The sequence below is a fragment of the Lissotriton vulgaris genome, chromosome 1_1 (assembly GCF_964263255.1).
Source record: "Lissotriton vulgaris chromosome 1_1, aLisVul1.2, whole genome shotgun sequence".
Classification (NCBI taxonomy): domain Eukaryota; kingdom Metazoa; phylum Chordata; class Amphibia; order Caudata; family Salamandridae; genus Lissotriton; species Lissotriton vulgaris.
The window spans coordinates 1,037,868,442-1,037,881,417 of NC_141685.1; the positions used below are offsets into that span (position 1 = coordinate 1,037,868,442).

General features: G+C 46.2%; 1 protein-coding gene across 1 annotated transcript in view; it reads right to left on the reverse strand.

Annotated features, from left to right (window-relative positions):
- Positions 1–12,976, reverse strand: part of FARSA (phenylalanyl-tRNA synthetase subunit alpha) — a 97,239-nt gene that overhangs the window by 13,529 nt on the left and 70,734 nt on the right. The gene's annotated exons all lie outside the window — the stretch shown is intronic.

A 12,976-nucleotide genomic window follows, 5' to 3' on the forward strand; every position in this document is an offset into this window, starting at 1 on the left:
TCAGTTTCCCACCGCCGAAATACTGTTAAAAAAAGCTTCAGTGGAACTATATTTTCAGTTTTGCCTTTTACTCTTGCAGCATATTTTTATAACAATTTATCACCCGTAGAGATTAAGTGATTTGCATCAAATTACAGAAAGTTGCAGGGAACTGTGGAGACTCGAACCGGGATCCACAGACCTCGAGTCAGCAGCTCTGGCGCTGTGCCATATCCTATCCACTCCTGTGTTATCTGTCAGGGAGCTCTTTCCTTCTTACAGACAATGATTGATGAAAACAGCTGTTTATTAATTAAATAGGTGACCCAGATGCATTAACACTGCTCGTTTTATTCTGTAAAGGTTACCTGTAAATCTATCTCTTTGATGCAAATGCAGCTATCTTCATCTAATGACCTGCACTTTTCCAGCATCTATGGGTCATCAACATAAGGATATACGCAACAGGGAAGAGTTTTCACTTATTTTCTGTAGGTTTTTTATGGTAAACATTAACTGAATGATAAAAGACAGAGAGGGTGTCATATTGTGGCTTATCTACCGTTCAAGGTATTAATAATAAAGTCCTAGGTCTCCCACCTTTCATTTCAAAACCTACCTTGTCTAAGACCCAGGCTCTCTGTAACAGGCAATCTCTATGTTCGTGCCTTAAGTCATGTTATCCTGAATACTTTAAGCGTTGCTTTTGGAGAAGCGCTAAGGTCAATTCCTTTCTCACTCCCCACCTGCCTTTTGATAACTTGGGTTCACCTATTGTGAAGATGACACAGGTCTATTAAAGCACTGGGTGACATTCAAACCAGAGCATAACATTTAGATATTGTCTGGCACCGTTTTGAGCACAGCTCCCTCTTTGTCTTTTTCCCCGAACTCCTTGACATTTATATGCGTCCATGATTGGTTCCCAGGAAGCTAGTGTAGTACACACTCAGGGAACCCTCTGAAATGTCACACTCCGGCCATTTGAGAGGCATGACGACAAAAGAAGGCTTCAGAATATGAGTCAGCGGACCACACCACACTAGTCATCGGCAGCCTGGCTGGACAAATGATCAGCATTCACCTACCACCAGTAGTCCTCATTTAGAGACGAGTATGAAGGCATCGTTCAGGGCCAGAAGCCATTTGGACTTCAATGCTACCCATGGCACAGAGGCAGAGGTGGAAATTCTGTCACCCAAAAGTGTGTGGTCATCGTTTCCGGAAAACTCCCCAAGTCCTAAGAGAGAGTGTATCAAGAACTGCAAAAGAAACCCTAAGGAATCTCCTCCTTGTGCTCCGCCCCATTAGTTTAAGATACTTGCAGGTTGGTGATTAGCTGCTAGAACAAAATGATTTGCATCAACTCAGGTCCTTGCTAGCATCTCAACCAAAATTTGTATCTCACGGGTGTTTGCTCTTGCATCTCACGCTTTTGCAGGATCCACATCTCTAGTGGTGATCTACCAATTAAACAGATACCACGCTCCTCTCATATTTGAGGATAACCTGCCTGGTGTGATAGCTTCTGGGTATAGCACTAGAGACAACACCCCCACGCCCCACTCCCAATCCTGAAACCGTGTCAATTGGCTTTTTATGAAAGGGGACTGGTAGCCTGCCACAGTGAAGGCGTCTGCACAAAGATCAGCGCTGGGGTACTCGAAGACTTGGGACATTCCAGCTAGATCCCACTCATCGGGGACCCTGAGTAGATCTTTGGTTGTAAACCCCAGGGGCGCTACTGTACAGAAGCAGAAACTGTGCAATAAAATATTGCCCGATAACTGGTCCACTGACACTCTCAAGCCCACAGGAACAGGTGAAGCACCAAGGAATAACCGCCAAAGAAAGTGATCTTGGTATTGGCAGATGAACTGCTACCAGAGGCTTAGTAAACCGCAAGTGCAGAATAGAAGAAGAAAAAAACAGCAGTGCACTGTACGGAGGTGTCTGACCTCTGCCCGCATGCAGACAAATGTGTACATCAGGAGAACAGATCACCAAATATATGAGGGAGGCAGAGAATGGTGATTTAGGAGAGTAGGATCTGCTTACTATGGTTACCTTCACTTTTTGCTGGTGTTTCACTGTTTTTCGACTTTAGTCTGGCTGGGGCCCTGCTATCCAGGACCCCAGCCTAGCTGCTTCCTCTCTAAATTGATTGCATGTACTCCAGGTACACTCCAGATTGGTTACTGGGTTACCCTTGTGAGTCCCTAGTATATGGTACCTTAGGTACTAAGGGCATAGGTACCCCAGAGGCCTACCAGGGGCTGAAGCATGTATTATGCCACCTCTGGGAAGCCTTCCAAAATGGCACCACAGGTCTGCTACAGCAGCATGGGTAAGGTGGTGCATGCACCCCTTACTAAGATATAGGCTACCTATATCTACCTTTAATCACTCACACATATAAACCTACAAGTCAATCCTATGGCAGGCCTTATCAATCCTGAAGGCAGAGTGCTTGGTTTTGTGTGAGAGGGTGCCCATGCATGAGCAGGACCCCTCTGCAACTTTCGGAATCTATTCTCTGATGCTGTTCTGTGATGCAGCCAGACCATATACTCTTAAGTGCATTATAACCTGCTAACTTTGGAAGGGCTGCATGGAAACGTGTTTGGTGTCAAACACTTTGGAATCCTACCCCCCCCCCCCCCCCCCCGCCAGTCGGCAGGGGTAGAATTCCACCCTTCTAGAGGGAGAAGACATGTACACACTAACCTAACTGGTAATAGTTTAAACGAGCCCCAGTATTACAAAATGGATGCTGCAGCCACAGACACGAGTCTGACCTCCTGCTGCTGGACGAAACTCCGGCAGGGGAGGCCGGGACAATAGGTTTCCTGTCACAGGGAGGTGTAACCACCTCCCAGACAGGCTTTAGTGTATTGGGGCTGGGCGAGTGCATTCATAGAATGCTTTTCAGACAGTGCTGGGGGCACACTTGTTGTCCCTGTGCATACCCCAGTTCAAACCGGTTGCAGGGGCACTCAGCTCCTGACCTGGCGCGAAACTGGACAAAGGGAATGGGTGTAACCACCCCTCTACCCTGATCCTCCCATATGTGGGTTCCCTAGAGTAAGTCCAACCCCTAAACTTAGTATAAGTATAGGAACCCAGTCCTTAGGACTTCAGATTACACCTGGACGAAACTCTGCAACATATATTCTGGAACTTCGACATTCTATTTCGACTAGAAGACGGAAGAATCTCCCTTGGGGTCAAGGAGTGATCCCCCTGTTCAAACAGGCACCAACTAAGCATCTTGCTGGTCTGCATTTCAAAGGCTCCCGCCGGATCCCGAAGGATTTGTGACTCAGGACACTGACTTCCAGACTTCTCAGAGGGGGACATGAGATCCCAGCAAAGATTAGACCCGCAGCCATCACGAGTGACATGGAACCGCAACTCCTGGACACCGTGCACATTTGCAACTGCATCGACTTACAAAGCTCTCCCGAAGTAGTGCATTGGGCTACTTGTAGTCCAAGCCTCGAGCACCATGTGCACCAAAGATTGTGGGCCTAACCTCCACGAGTGTTCCGCGGGCCCGCTTCTAGCATTTCTGCTCGAGGCTCCTTCGCGATCCCTGGTCCGTTGACTGGTGGGTCCCCACGAAGGTAACTCTTCTGTTTCTTGGGCTTTCCTGGTTGCTCCAGATGTGCCCCGACTCCCCTCCAAAGGGCGAGTCCCTCAGACCTTGCTGGTCTGCAACTAAGCCAATCATGCTTTCTGCGCGGGTTGCGGTTTCCAAGGCTTGTTGGGTCCAATCGGATCCGATCCGGATACTGACACCGCAGCACTCGACATCCTTCGTGAGATAGCTCCAATCCAGCACCTGGTCGTCGTCGCCGCCTCCTTGGCCTCGTGGCTGAAGAGTCAAACTTCTCCTTCTTCGTCTGAAAGCACCCGACATCCGTGGGCATCCACTCATCGCCATCCTGGTCACTGCCAAGTGACCCAGACTCTGTCCCCTCTGCTTTCATGTTCTTCAGATCTCCGATCCACCCTTGGGTGCATCCAGACACTTTCGACTTGGTCACCAGTAGCACTTTGCAGCAGATCGCCATTGAAAACAACGACAAAACCCGACATCAAAAGACACCTATGCACAGGCTTACTTGGGTGAGGTAACTCGAGTACTCCGGTGCTTCCGTGGGTATTGACTCTAGAACTGCCTAGTTCTAAAGGGGTTTTCTCCAAGTCCTCTTCCTAGTGTCCTTAATCTGTAATTTTCCAACCACGACTTTCCCCATAGAAGTTAATGGTGATTCGCGGCTGTGTTTAGACACTGCAAGCGTCCCCCGTGGGTCCCCGTTTCACTAACTTGGGTGGTTCTTTCTTAAAATATGGTTTGGTACCTCCCTAGGGCTCAACGTATATTGTGCTTATTTAATGTGTGCTAAATAAGTTTACTGTCTGTACTTTTGCCTATAGCCTCATAAAGAGACTAGAGGGATATGTTTAGAATAAATACATATATTTTATATATATACCTGGTGTGGTTCTCCTTTCATTTGGTCATTCATGAGATTATGACAAGCTGCTTTACATTCCTTCAAAACTTAGCCTGAAGGCTTCTCTCCACAGCTACAGCTAGGATAGCTTTCTATATAGGTTGTCTTTAAACCTACCATCAATAAGGGTCATTTGGACTGGTGCAAGGTGCCCACTAGAATAGTAGACAGCATATGCTAGGCCAACTTCTCACAGTTGACTTCTGCGCAGGTGTTCCGCCTCGCTTTAGAAAGGTGTAAGGCAAAGATTAAATCTATCCAATAGGAACAGAGGTAGGCACAAAGTAGAGAGAAGTTTGCTAAAAGATATAGCTAAACTTTCAGCCCACCAGCTAAAGAGAATCTTCCATCTACAAAGGCAAGGGGCCTGACCATTTTCATGGTAACTCATGTAATCTTGTTTATGGGTTGGGATGGCCTGACAATGTGGCTACGGATTTCCATTGAGGACAGCATGCAATATCTAATAGGCCATATTCTATGGGGAGGTTTATCTTTGCTAGGAAATTGGCAGCCCACTTGCTGCTGTTTATTAATTGCTTCACAGAATCAGTAGGAATCAACCAACGAGGATACTGGTGAATTAATCCTCGATTTAAAAGCTAAAGATACAAACACTGTAATTTCCACAGGACTACTGAGCTTATGAACATAGATGTGAGGATCATTATCTGAATGCTACCAATTATCCTGGAACAGCTGTTGCCAGCATTGGGATTCAGGCCAGTCATGGCTTGTACACGAGTAAGAGACCCATAAAAACATCAGAACAGCAACATATTTGACTGAGAAAGTTGTGCTCATGGAGATACTTGAGGCCGTTGACCCTAGACGCTGAAAAGCATTTGACCAGGTAAGGCGACGTCTCCTGAAGGAGATCTTTGACAAAATAAGATTTGGGACAAAGTACCGAAGCTATGTCTTTGTCATCTACGAAGTACCCAGGGTGGGAATATTGTTTAATTGCAAGATATTAGATTAAATCTACCTGGATGAGTGGACAAGGCAGGGATGCCCTCTATCCTCAAGGTTTTACGCTCTTGCAACAAAATCCATAGCAGCTAATATTAGGCAAAACAATAGAACCATCCAGCTAGGAAATGCACAACACAAAGTTATTTTATTCATAAATCATGTGCTATTCACCCTTACTAACATAGATACGCCCTAACATGCCTTGTTACAGCACCTAGAAGCATCCGAGTGACAACCTCCCTTTCATTCTATTCGATACCTGCGGTAAACACAATAACCCTTTTGTTGATGTTACTCAAGCCTAAACGGCTCAAACTGAAAAAAAACACACACAATGATCGAACTTGGCGAAAGGCTTTATTTGTCAAGCAGGAAATAAATCATTAAAATGAATGTATTCCCCAGACTACTTTAATGTTTTCAAGCTATACCAATATTTTCACATCAGGCTGCTATTATGGTCCTACAATCGAACATTTATTATTTTATCTGGGCTAGTGGGAAGACAAGACTCATAAAAAGTCATGGTGGTACACTGATCTTGGGGAGGAAGGGCAATTCCTGACATCTAGAGATATTACAAGGCTGTATACTTGATAGTGCTCCTGGCTTGCACCAGATGGAGAACGGGCAAAAATCGGTCTATGTGGATGAGGTAATGGATGAAACAACAATTTGGGATTTCATGTGGTTGCCCAAACCCTCAAGCACAGACAACCTGTACAAAGGTACCACTACTTTCAGTCTCTAACACAGGAATTTCAGTAGAGGTTACCTTTAAATGGATGACATCGGTCTCTCCCTTTAACTCAAACACTATTTTAACTAAGAATTCATGCCTGAGAGAATAGGTAGTTCCTTTGGTAGGTGTGGATAGCACGAAGAAGATAAAAACATTTGACAAGTGCAGATGTAAATTTAAACTGGACAGTCAGACAGACTGGCATGTTGTCAGATCAAGTAATGGGTAACGCTCCCATCAAAAAATTAACCCCTTCGGGGCTGATGACGAGCTGGGCTCATCATGGTGTAGCCTCCTCAAACACTGATGACGAGCCCAGCTCGTCATGAGCCCCACCCTCGGGGGAAGCGCCAGCGCTCTCCCCGAGTCTGCCCGATTTCGTTCGTTTCTGCGGGGATGGCAGGGGAAGACCTTCCCCTGCCTCCCCCCGCCCTCCCCGCCCGCGTCATCAATGACGTCAGCGCGCGAGGCGCGCTGACGTCACCGGAGGTTGCCTTTTGTTTACCGACGCGCAGGGAAGCCATTTGCTTCCTGCGCGTCGTTGGTAAACAGGTTAGTTTTGCGGCGGGGGCGGGGGGGATTGTCCTGAAACTTGCATCGAGGGAAAGGAAAGGCTTTTCCTTTCCCTCGATGCCACTTTTGAGCATTCCTGCTGCACGATCGTGCGATCGTGCAGCTGGAATGCTAGGTATTTTTTTATTTTTTGATTTTTTGTGCAATTTCGTTGTTTGGGGAGCGGCCCCTTGGGGAAGGGTCGCTCCCCTTTTTGGGGGAACATAAAATTTGAACTGTTTGAGCATCTGATGTTTTGTGTTAGCCGTTTTTGGTTAAAAAAATGCTGATGGGGGACATTTAAAAAATACAATTACAGTGCTAATTTTAAAGGTGAGCAGAGGAGTGAGGCATGGTTGCATCCTGGCCACTTTCTTGTTTTTTTTTTACAATTACTCCCTTGGTAAAGCTTTGAGGGCATATAGTAAAGTATATATATGTATAAAGTATACTTATGTGTTTATCAGAAGTGGCTAAATAACACACCTGTCCTGCCTAGGCAAAGCTCACTAGTGTTTTTGGGCTGATGAATGTTTATTTGTATTTGTGCTGCAATTTTAACACATGCTTTGTCTTCAGTGTCCATGTGTGTGTTACTATGCCATCGCTGCGATGTGCGAAGGGGTCCCTTGAGTGAGCTGTCCATCATAGTGATGAATGTGTTTCTGAATTTGTGCTGCAACTAGAGCGCCATCTTTGTCTCCAGTGTCCATGTGTGCGTTACTATGCAATCACACAGATGTGCGCAGGGGTCCCTTGAGTGAGCTGTCCATCATAGTGGGAAGCTCACAAATGTTTTTGGGCTGATGATTGTTTTCCTGAATTTGTGCTGCAACTCGAGCGCCATCTTTGCATAGTAACGCACACATGGACACTGGAGACAAAGATGGCGCTCGAGTTGCAGCACAAATTCAGGAAAACAATCATCAGCCCAAAAACATTTGTGAGCTTCCCACTATGATGGACAGCTCACTCAAGGGACCCCTGCGCACATCTGTGTGATTGCATAGTAACGCACACATGGACACTGGAGACAATCACACAGATGTGCGCAGGGGTCCCTTGAGTGAGCTGTCCATCATAGTGGGAAGCTCACAAATGTTTTTGGGCTGATGATTGTTTTCCTGAATTTGTGCTGCAACTCGAGCGCCATCTTTGTCTCCAGTGTCCATGTGTGCGTTACTATGCAATCACACAGATGTGCGCAGGGGTCCCTTGAGTGAGCTGTCCATCATAGTGGGAAGCTCACAAATGTTTTTGGGCTGATGATTGTTTTCCTGAATTTGTGCTGCAACTCGAGCGCCATCTTTGTCTGCAGTGTCCAAGTGTGCTTTACTATGCAATCACACATATGTGCGCAGGGGTCCCTTGTGTGAGCTGTCCATCATAGTGGGAAGGTCACAAATGTTTTTGGGCTGATGAATGTTTTCCTGAATTTGTGCTGCAACTCGAGCGCTTGCTTTGTCTCCAGTGACCGTGTGAGTTACTATGCCATCGCACCGATGTGTGCACAGGTTCCTTGAGTAAGCTGTCCATCATAGTGGGTAAATTTAGGGAAGATGGTGCACTCCGCTAGTTGGTGGGCGGGGCCAAACGGGGGTCTTCTGTGCGTGTTCACATGCCTCTTATGTGTATGAATGGTCACAGACAGATGAGAGCACCAGATGGGGTGAAAGGAGCTCCTGGTGATAGGAGTTGTTTTTGGATGTAGCTTGTGAAAGTGAAGGATGCAAGTGCCTCTGTCCAGCATCACTGTTATCCACAGTAATTCTGTTGCCCCCCTCCCCATGATAATCCCTGATGACGTCAGCGCGCACAGCATGTGCAACATCTTCAGGGATTCCCAGGTGGTCAGGAAGCCATTTGCTTCCTGCGCCTGGAGGTGTTAATTTATTTTTGAGAGTCTTGGGGGTGTGGGGCCGCAAAGAGGCATCAGGGGAGAGGCAAGTGATTTTCCTCTCTCCTGATGTCTCTTTCCAGCCTCACGGTTGCGCACAGCATTGCGTTTGTGCGGTGGAAATGCCCCCACTAGCACCAGGGATTTCATTTTAGATTGTAGGAAGTGACCCCTTTTGCAAGGGTCGCTTCCTGGTGGGTTGGATTTTTAACTTAGATTTTCTGCCCCCCCCCCCCCCCCCCTTTTTGATGGCCCATCTGTGTGGATGTGATTTTGTGGGTAAATTTGTGTGTTGTTTGTTTATTTGTTATGTAGTTTGTGAAATGTAGTATTAATTTTTTTATTTCCTCTTTGTTTTTGATCCAGGCTTTTGCTGTTGCTATTGGTGTAGGTTGTGGTTCAGTTACTGCTGGTTTTGCAGCTTGTGTAGTTGCATGTGCTTGGTAAGTAAAAAAATGTTGTACTACTTTCCCTAGATGAATGTGTTTTTTTGAAAAGTCTAGTTATTGCTGTTTGTGTGGCTTTGTGGTTCTTGATTGTTAACTTTTTTTTGTATTGCTGCTTGATGTGTACTTTGTCTAATCTATACTTTTTTTTCTTTCTAGTGGGATTTCCTTTCTTTTTGCTGTGTTTCAGCAGAGTAGGTGCTGGTGAGTGTTGTTATATTTTGTTAGATTTGAATTGTTTTTAAAGTGTGTTGTTCTTTGCGTGAAGACTCTACCTTGTTTACTTCGTACTTTGCACAGTGTAGCTTGTTGTTCACTTGTGTGTGTAGTCTTCTTGCATAGTAAGGATAATGGCTGCTCGCAGAATGACTGCTCAGCACGTTGTTAGTTTGCTTTTTGAGACTTCCTCTGAGCATGGTCCAGACACTGACTCCGATTCGGAGCATGAGGAATTTGCAGAAGATTCAGGCAGTGAGTTTTCTCTTCGCATGGTATCTTCTTCATCGGATGATGATTCTTCTAGTGCTGATGAAGTGCCTGTGGTAGAGAGGGACATTGATGTGCCGGTAGAGAGGCAAGAGCCATCTGAGCGGCTGCCTAGGTCCTTAAGGTTTCGCTTACTTTCTCGTCGGGAAGAGGCAAGTGTGGTAAAGGCTGCGCCCAAAAAGCTTCACATTGCTGTTGTTCGCCAAGGGTTATCTGGTGCTGCTAGTCTTCCTGTTGTAGAGCAGCATGAGGCATCTGGTGCTGCTAGTCTTCCTGTTGTAGAGCAGCATGAGGCATCTGGTGCTGCTAGTCTTTCTGTTGTTGTTGAGCAGCAAGTGGCATCTGGGGAGGCGAGTTCCTCTGTTGATGTTGAGATGCAAGAGGCAGCTGGGGATGCTAGTGTTCCCGTTGATGTAGTGCAGCAAGAGGCAGCTGGGCTGCAGGCTAGGGTGGCTTCTTCTTCCGATATTAGTGATGACGTCTGGGTTGCCCCTGGCATGGTGCAGCCTGAATTGCCAGACTTCACTGGTGTTCCAGGGTGTAGAGTGAATACTGACAATTTTCTGCCAATTCAATTTTTTCAATTGTTTTTTGACGATGAGTTTTTGCAAGAGATTGTGGAGCAAACTAATTTGTATGCAGAGCAGTATTTGAGGGACCACAGTGCCAGCCTTAAGCCCCATTCTAGAGCTACCTATTGGTCTCCCACATATGTTGAAGAGATGAAGAAGTTTTTGGGATTAATTTTTTTGACGGGCTTGCTAAGGAAGCCATCAATGTCTTCTTATTGGTCCACTAGTCCCTTGATGGCAACATCTATATTTCCAGCAGTTATGACTCGTGATCGGTATATGCTTCTTCTTCGCATGATGCATTTCGTCGATAATGATTTAGCGTTGCCACGTGATCACCCTGATTGTGACCGTCTTTTTAAGATTCGGCCTGTCCTTGATCACTTTGTTGATCGTTTTTCTGAGATCTTTGCTCCTGGAAAACAAATAGCTGTGGATGAGTCTTTGGTATTGTTCAAGGGCCGCTTGGTTTTTAGGCAATACATTCCTAGTAAGAGGGCACGCTATGGAATCAAACTGTATATGCTGTGTGACAGTGAGACTGGATACGTTTATAATTTCAGGGTGTACACCGGTAAGGATTCCAGCATTAACACTTCTGCTTGTCCGTCCACTTTTGGAGTGACTGAGAAAATTGTGTGGGAACTAGGCAGACGATTATTTAACAAAGGCCACCATTTATATGTAGATAACTTCTACACTAGTGTGCGTTTGTTCAAGGAATTGGCCAAAGTGGGCACTGTTGCTTGTGGCACGATGCGCAGTAACCGGAAAGGTTTCCCTATTGAACTTGTTTGCAAAAGGCTTGTGCGGGGACAGTCTACTGCATTGCGATGTGGTAAGCTTCTAGCTGTGAAGTTTTGTGACAGGAGAGATGTGTACATGCTGACTACAATCCATGATGAAAGCACTGAAGCTCTGCCTGTTCGGGGTGAGCGTGCTGAAGTGCGTAAACCTGTGTGCATTTTACAGTACAATAAGTACATGGGTGGTGTTGACAGAGTAGATCAGAGGTTGGAACCTTATGCTGCTCTACGAAAGTCTTACATTTGGTACAAGAAGTTGGCTATTCATCTTTTCCACTTGGCATCCTTTAATGCTTTCGTTGTGTTCCAGAAATCTTGTCCTGAGGTAAAGATGCCTTTTGTTAAGTTTCAGGAGACTATAATAGGCAGCCTTGTACTAGTGGAACAGGCAAGTGTCCCAAGATTTGGAGTGGTGGAGGAAGTTGCCAGACTGAAAGATCGCCACTTTCCAGAATACATTCCTCCCACAACTGCAAAAGACAATCCCACTAAAAGATGTAGAGTCTGTTGGCGAAGAGAAGTGCGGAGGGAGTCTCGTTTGTACTGCCCTGACTGTCCTTCAAAACCTGGATTGTGTGTGCCAGCTTGTTTTAAATCGTACCACACACAAAAGAAGTTTTGGGAGTTTCATTGAGCTTGTAAGTGTACTGTCTGGTCTGTATTCTGTAATATTTTTAGTCTGCTTTAAGGTGTGCATTGGTGCACAGCATTTAGTTTTTGACTTTGTGTTAGCAGATTTGTAGGTTTCATCATTTGATTTGTGGTATTTCTTTAAAAAAATCTAATTTCGATGGTGGTGTGTGCTGCATTATGCTTGGATTGTCTGTGTGCGTGGACTGGCGTTTGGCTGGTGGTGTGCGTAGTCTGGTGCTTGGCTGGCATAGTGCATGGATTTGAGTTGTGCTGGGGGGGTGAGTGGATTTTTGCTTGGCTGGCGGAGTGCATGGTTAGGTGCTTGGCTGGTGGTGTGAGTGGATGGCGCTTGGCTGGTGGTGTGCGTGGTCTGGTGCTTGGCTGGCATAGTGCATGGGTTGGAGTTGTGCTTGGGGGGTGCGTGGATTTTTGCTTGGCTGGCGGAGTGCATGGTTAGGTGCTTGGCTGGTGGTGTGAGTGGATGGCGCTTGGCTGGTGGTGTGCGTGAACTGGTGCTTGTCTGGCATAGTGCATGGATTGGAGTTGTGCTTGGGGGGGTGCGTGGATTTTTGCTTGGCTGGCGGAGTGCATGGTTAGGTGCTTGGCTGTCGGTGTGAGTGCATGGAGCTTTGCTGGTTGTGTGCAAGGATTGGTGCTCGGCTGGCGGTGTGAATGGATGGTGCTTTGGTGTTTGTGTGCAAGGTTAGGTGCTTGGCTGGCGGTGAGTGTGGACAAGTGCTTGGTTGGTGGTGTTGGTAGACTTGCGCTTGGCTGGCGGTGTGTGAGTATTTACTTTCTGATGGTCACTACACACAGTGCTAGCTGAGTGCCACTCCACCCAGTCCATCAATTTGTGTATTTGCTGTGTCTGGAATGTGGGCGTGTGAATGTGATGGGCCCTTGAATGGCGCTGTCTGCTGGTGTGAGTGTTTTGATGTGAAGGGCCTGCGGCTGGCGGTGTGAATGTTTTGTATGTGTCACATGTATGAAAGGTGTGTGAATGGCCTGTAAAGAGGTTGGTGCCTTGTCGTGGCTTTACAGCTCACGAGCTGTGAGTCAATGGTTCAGTTTCTCGTTCTCTCAATTATTAGCAGTGCATTTCATTATTTGTGAATTTGCTTGCTAATTGAATTGTATATGCTGAACCTTCACTCACCCTCGTGCTAAATCCAACCAGTGTGTGTGTTTGAGGATTTGTTTGCTGTTTTTTTTTAATTTTTATATTTTTCAGTACGGGTGCTCTTTTTTTTTTTTTTGTAAATGTTGTGATGTGTTCCTTTTGTGCATGGTGGTGTGATTGTTTTTCTTTGTTTTAGGTATGAAAGCAGTGTGAATGGCCTGTAAAGCGGTTGGTGCCTTGACGCT